Source organism: Oratosquilla oratoria, chromosome 6 (genome assembly GCF_046742065.1).
Source record: "Oratosquilla oratoria isolate Oo_2021 chromosome 6, ASM4674206v1, whole genome shotgun sequence".
In the NCBI taxonomy this organism is placed as follows: Eukaryota; Metazoa; Arthropoda; class Malacostraca; order Stomatopoda; family Squillidae; genus Oratosquilla; species Oratosquilla oratoria.
Window position 1 is genome coordinate 35,566,932 of NC_134782.1, and position 7,500 is coordinate 35,574,431.

Here is a 7,500-nt window from a genome sequence, read left to right on the forward strand (position 1 = left end):
TCCCTTTTTCTTCTCTTCCCCTCCCTACTTTCCCCTACCCATCTTTTTCCTCCTCTTTCTCTCCCTTCTCTACCCTCCCCCTCCACATCCCTACCACCCCCTTTCCTCTACCCTCCCTTCTCCTCCTCTTCCCCTCCCTCCTTTCCCCTAAACCTCCCTTCTCCTCCTCTCGCCTTGGGCCCCCCGTCCCAATCATAGCGGGTCTCAGAGTGTAGATTCATGTTTCTCTGTTATCTCTTCCCAAATATCTTCTGACTGACCTCCCCCTATCTTGTCCCAAAGGTATTACACCAGCAGGACTCCCCTCTCCTCCTCTCCTCCTCCTCCTCCTCCTCCTCCTCCTCCTCCTCCTCCTCCTCCTCCTCTCCTCCTCCTCCTCCTCCTCCTCCTCCTCCTCCTCCTCCTCCCAACCACTCTCCTCTCCTATGCTTTTGCTCTGTCTTCTTCATCTCGTCTTTTAGGGGAAGGCTGTCATTTATGTCTTGCTGTTGAATCTCTGAGACCTTTCGGAGAGATCCTTCCAATACAAGGCCGGAACTGCGTAAGTACTGTAGGACCACAAGAAGGGAGTTTAAGAACTAAACTGGTAGGTTTAGTTAAACTCCTGCCAAATGGTGATGCCCTCCTCAGGTTATGATCTGGTTAAAAACCAGTAGATTCATTTCTGATCATGGGACATTACTGCGGTGAAAGGGATAATGACTCTTTTGAGTACAATTTTTTCATTTATTTATTTATGTTTGTTTATTTATCTGTTTATCACTTTCTTATTTTTTTTTTGCGTTTTAAGAATACAAAGACTGAAACAATGACTATAGGACGCGTGTGTATGTATGTACGTGTATGTGCGTACGTATGTGAGTACACTTGCGACCACTGTGCTCTTACATAAGACCAAACACCAATTTTTCTTTTGTGTTATATAACAAGTGTTCGTGTGTGCGTATGTGTGTGTGTGTGTTTACCTAGTTGTATCTTACGGGAAGGGGAGCTCTGCTCGTGGTGTCTCGCAGTTGTATTTACCTAGTTGTATTTGTGTGTGTGCGTGTGTGTGTGCGTGTGTGTGTGTGTGTGTGTGTGTGTGTGTGTGTGTGTGTGTGTGTGTGTGTGTGTGTGTGTGTGTGCGTGTGTGTGTGTGTGTGTGTGTGTGTGTGCGTGTGTGTGTGCGTGTGTGTGTGTGTGCGTGTGTGTGTGTGTGCGTGTGTGTGTGTGTGCGTGTGTGTGTGTGTGCGTGTGTGTGTGTGTGTGTGTGTGTGTGTGCGTGTGTGTGTGTGTGCGTGTGTGTGTGCGTGTGTGTGTGTGTGCGTGTGTGTGTGTGTGCGTGTGTGTGTGTGTGTGTGTGTGTGTGTGCGTGTGTGTGTGTGTGTGCGTGTGTGTGTGTGTGTGTGTGTGTGTGTGTGTGTCTGTGTGCGTGTGCGCGCGCGTGCACGTGTGTGTGCATGTGTGTGTGTGTGTCTGTGTCTGTGTCTGTGTGTGTGTGTGTGTGTGTGTGTGTGTGTGTGTGTGTGTGTGTGTGTGTGTGTGTGTGTGTGTGTGTGTGTGTGTGTGTGTGTGTGTGTGTGTGTGTGTGTGTGTGCGCGCGCGTGTGTGTGAGACTGCGGGCATGTGTGTGAGCACGTGCATGCATGTAGAAATATGCGCATGCATACGTGACCATACGCATGTACTTTCGCGCATGCGTACTCGTGGGGCATGTGTGTGTGTATTCGTACATGTTTATGTGTGTATATACGCTATATATATGCTCATTTTCATTATGTGTTGCTTGAGCATAGTAACAAACGTGTACTTCCTTTCTCCTAACTACATGCATTTGCATGTAAGCATTATCCTCCATAGTGTTCAACCACAGACATAAACATCAATTTTTCCTTCTTGCTTTCTCTTTCCTTTTTATTTATAGTGACCTGAGTCTTTTCTTTTCTTCAATCCTCCCAAGTTTCTGACTTACTACATCTGGTAGACTATTCAATCTGTTTAACATTCTGCTTGGGGAGCCAAACAATTCTTTAGCTTTTCTTTAATTATCTTTTATTTCAAATTCGAAGGGCTAAGGAGGAGGGTGGGTATGTGGGGGAGGGGTAGGAGAGGGAGGGGGAGGAGGAGGAGGAGGGAGGGGGAGGAGGAGGAGGAGGGAGGGGGAGGAGGGAGGGGGAGGAGGGAGAGGGAGGGGGAGGAGGGAGGGGGAGGAGGGGAGGGAAAGAGCTGGAGGAGGGAGAAGAAGAGAAGGGAAGAAAAGAGGAGGAGAAGGAAGGAGGAGAAAGGAGGAGGAGAAAAAGGAAGGGTAAAGAAGAGTGGTAGGAAGATGAAGAAGAGGAGGAGGAGAAGGTGGAGAAGGAGGAGGTGGAGAAGGAGGAGATGGAGGAGAAGAGGAGGTGGAGAGGAGAAGGAGGTGTAGGTGGGGGGAGGGGGGTGGAAGTGGAGGAGGAGGAGGAGGAGGAGGTGGAAGTAGAGGAGGAGGAGGAGTAGGTGGAAGTGGAGGAGAAGGAGGAGGAGGTGGAAGTGGATGAGAAGGAGGAGGAGGTGGAAGTGGAGGAGGAGGAGGAGGAGGTGTAAGAGGAGGAGGAGGAGGTGTAAGAGGAGGAGGAGGAGGAGGTGTAAGAGGAGGAGGAGGAGGGAGAAAACAGTCTTTATATTATTCGGGCAGGCAAATCTCTTTGCTTTTAGGATTGATTTGTGTACAATATCATATATAATCAATGTGTATAGAACATAAGAATGGAGGAGACTGCAAAAGACCATAAGGCCTACACTATGCAGTCCCGTGTCCCTTACCACCTGTCATCCCTATCCATAAATTTATCTGATCTTCTTTTAAAACAACCAATTGCTTCAGCACTCGCGACATGTTAATAAGTCTATTTCATTCGTCAATCACTCTTTTGGTAAATCAGTTCTTGTCCATTTCCTTCTAAACCTTAAACAAATTTAAATCCATTACTACGCGTTCTGCCTTGGTGTCTTAATATGATGACCTTGCCTGTATCACCCTTGTTGAATCTCTTGAATCAATGTATTGTCTTTAACGTTAATCTTATAGAGGTCGCTTTACTTACGTTTCAGATTGGAGTGAGCTCACGGTTCCATGTAAAGAAAATGGGACTGTACCTACATTTCCTTGTTTTCTTTTTTATGAAATTCATATCACTAATGCCCGTATATATGTCACACCGAGTTTGATATACAATTTCCTGGGCAAATATGTATGCACTGGGTAACTTTACAAAGGATTACAAAGGATTACAAAGGCAAAGCATGCCGACAGGAGACCTTTTGATCCATATCTAGGTCGGATGCAAAAAAAAAAAAAAAAAAAAAAAAAAAAAAAAAAAAAAATCATATTAATAATAAATTAAAACTATAACAATGTAAATAACAATTAAAATACATAAATAAATGCATTGGTATAGTTGAATAACAAACAAACAGGTAAATAGTAAATGATAATAAATTGACATATAACTAATAATAAATGAAAATCAGACAGACAAATTATAACAAAACAAAAACAAATAATATAACATAAATTATAATAATTACAGCATCTTACTTAGGTATTTATCTAAATGATTCTTAAAGCTTCGAACTGAACTACATTGCACTACCTGTGCAGGAAGTTTATTCCATTCATTAACTACACGGTTGGCAAAGTTGTTTCTACCTACTTCCAAATTGAATCTATTTCCGGACAGTTTGAGACCATTGTTTCTTGTCTGATTCTCATTCAATGTGAAAATTTGGTCACTTTTGATGTTGTCAATTCCCTTTAAAATCTTAAAGACCTGTATCAAGTCACCTCTGAGTCTACGCTTTTTTAGGGAAAACAGATTTATGTGCTTAAGTCGATTTTCGTATGATTTATTTTTGATATTTGGAATCAGTTTTGTGGCTCGCCGTTGTACCTTTTTCCAGTCTGTCAATGTCTTTAATGAGATTCGGTGACCATACGGAAACAGCATATTCCAAATGTGGACGAACTAACGATTTATATAGCTTGTTAATGAGTGATGGACTTTTGAAATCAAAAGATCGCGCAATCAATCCCAGAATCTTATTTGCTTTCTCAGAGGCTGAAATACACTGCTTGGATGATTTGAGGTCGTTACTGATAATTACGCCGAGATCTTTTTCACTATCCACTTTTGTTAACGAATTTCCAAATAACTTGTAATCGTACTTACTGTTATTTTTACCTATGTGCATTACCTTGCATTTACTTGTGTTAAATTTCATTAGCCACTTTTCAGACCATTGCTGTAATTGATCTAAATCTTCTTGAATATCTAATTGGTTTGAGTGATCATTTGCCACTCCGCACAGTTTTGTATCATCAGCAAATTTGGAAACAGTAGATTTTAGTCCATTGTCTATATCATTTATATATACTATGAATAGAAGTGGCCCAAGAACGGAACCCTGAGGAACTCCACTTGCAACATTTTTCCATCCAGAAGTTTTTCCATTTAAAACAACTCTCTGTTTTCGACCTTTCAACCAATTACTAGTCCAACCTAATAGGCTACCACTTATTCCATGCAAAGCTAATTTAGTAAGTAGTCTTTCGTGTGGGACGGTATCAAAAGCTTTTGCAAAGTCTAGATATATTAAATCTATATTGTTTCTTTTGTCATAATTCGAGATAACTGTGTTGTAGAATTCGAGTAAGTTAGTCACGCAAGAACGTTTCCGTCTGAAACCATGCTGGCTATCATTTATCAAACGGTTACTTTCTAAATGATATTCGATATCATCTCTGATGATAGTTTCCATTATTTTTCCTACGATCGAAGTCAAACTTATAGGCCTATAGTTATTTGGTTTCTTTTTGTCACCTTTTTTGAATATGGGAGTAACGTTAGCTAGCTTCCATTCTCTTGGGACATCTCCGGATATGATGGATTTCTTGAAAATAATTTCTAATGGAACAACAATCTCATTTTTCATTTCCTTTAAGATTCTTGGATGCCAACCGTCAGGCCCTGGTGTTTTGTTAACTTTGAGTTTGTCTATACACCTTTTAATTTTTTCTTTTGTTATATTTACCGTAGTGAGTAAGTTTACCCCAGACTTTTCACAGGTTTCAGTTTGGAATTCACTTTGAGGTGTTTCGTTTACGAATACCGAGCTAAAATAATTGTTTAAGAGATTACACATTCCTTCATTTTGAAATTATTATCACGAGAAAATTCGCTGAATATATGATGCTTCACTTCTGGTCACTCACTGACAAAACTAAATTGTTGACGGGTGAAAACGCGCATGCGCAGAGCGGAAATATTAATTTTCTAAAATACCACGAAAGATAACGTCAGCTTAGTCTCAAAACTATTATCTATAGTGTTTTTCATATGAAAAAATCACATAATATGAACATTTTTCTTCTGCTATTTGTAGTCTCGAAAGAGTAAATCTATGTGTTTAATTTCCATGTGTTAATGAAAGTCTTCTAATGATGAATCACTTGAACCTATGGTAATTGAATTGTTTGTTTTGATATTTCATAAAACTCTATATCATTTACATTTAAGTTAATCTCTAATTGATTAAATTTAAATGTTACACCAGAATCTAATCAAATATTGGTGACAATTCATAGATTATACGTAATCTTGCTATATATATATATATATATAGCGTTGGATTCTTTAGTCAAGAAAAGTTACCATTTAGTAAGGAAATACACGCAGTGCCTTTATGAACAACTTCTGAATGTGGCCTGAAAAAATCAGATAATTTTCTGTACTTCTTTTATAATAATCATGACGAAATCACGGCTTTGATTTTTCACTGATTTTTGTCTATTAGATCATTCAATGGCACTAAATATAGTAAGACGACATGAATGCAAAGTAAAAATTATCACCAATATCATATCAAAATCGGTTATATATTTAAATCTTGTCTAATAAAGTTAATTCAAACGTTATTAGATATAAACTTTCTTCTGAAATATCACATGAGTTGTCTCTCCAGTTGCATAAACATTTTCAAATTTATTGATAACTGTCTTTACGTTTTCTAGATTCTAAATTGCAATTGAAAGTATTAATTTCAGCTTTCATCTTTAAAAGATTCATATTATATAAATCTTTCCTTGTCATATAACAAGCAGAATTAATATTTTGAGACAAAACGTAAGTCGTCTAACTTTTATGTTTTGAAAAATAGGTATTTCCTCTCCGCGCATGCGCGGTCGTTCCCGCCACCAAATTTGATAGTTTTATGGCGAGTGACTTGTGGTGAAACATCGTTTAATCAATTTTTTTTTTGTGATGATGATTTAAGAATTACCCAGTGCATTCACATTTACCCATGAAATTATGCATCAGATATGGTGTGATATATACAGATTTTCTTTTGCCATACTACTAAGAATTTTGCAAATAACTAACAGAGGAAAATTGTAGTGCATCGATAGAAGAACCAAGCGCTTGAAGTCTCGTTTTGTTTACATAGGACATTGAACTCGTTCCCATCCAGAACGTAAGTGCAGAAGCGATTATTATTTTTGACACAACATACAAACCCTGTACTATAACTAACATCGACATAGACCCACAAATTTCATTCGCACACTCGATAATGTTGTGCATAGCTCAATCCCAAAATCAAAGCGATTTTACCGACTGGATGATGTCGATTTGAAATGACGTAGAAAAAGATAATCAACAGTAGTTGTCTTCTCTATTGTAAGCTTCGTACCTCCTTGACTGCTTTTGTCTGCTTGTCTGCTTTCGTATATCTCCCTGCCTGCATAATCATTTACGTGCCTGCTTGTCTGCCTGCTTGCTTCCTTGCGTACATTCCTTCCTGCTTACCCTGCATGTTTTCCTACCTTCCTCTCTGCCTGCTTGCCTTCCTGGCAAACTTAAATCTCAGAGAAAAAACCTGAGAGTACGTCGACATCTACTTTCCAGTTTTTTTTATTGGTACCAGATCGTTGTAGTGAAGCTTTGAAACGACCAAGAGGCGAGTGCACCATACTACAGTAATTTGAAGGTTACGATTCCTTATCTATTACCATACGACCACAACAGGTATGAGTGCTCTTCACCCTCTCCGCTTCCTCTCCCTCTCCACCTCTCCCTCTTCCTATTCTTCACCCACTTACTCCTCCCCTCCTCCCTTTCCTCCTCCTCCACATTCCCTCACTTTTCCCTCTCCAGTTCTTCCTCTCCATATGCCTCCTCCCCCTCCACTTCCTTCTCAACCCCTTTCTCCTCCTTCTCCTCCTCCTCCTCCTCCTCCTCCTCCTCCTCTTCCTCCTCCTCTTCCTCCTCCTCCTCTTCCTCCTCCTTCTCCTCCTCCTCCTCGTCCGCATTTTTCCTCTATCTCTCCGTTTCTTTTTAAATTCCTCCTCTTCCTCCTATTTTATTCTCCTCCTTTTTCATTCCTCCTCCTCCTTTCTCCTCCTCCTCCTTCTCCTCCTTCTTCTCCTCCTTCCTCCTCCTCCTCCTCCTCCTCCTCCTCCTCCTCTTTTCCCCCCTTCTCCTCCCCTCC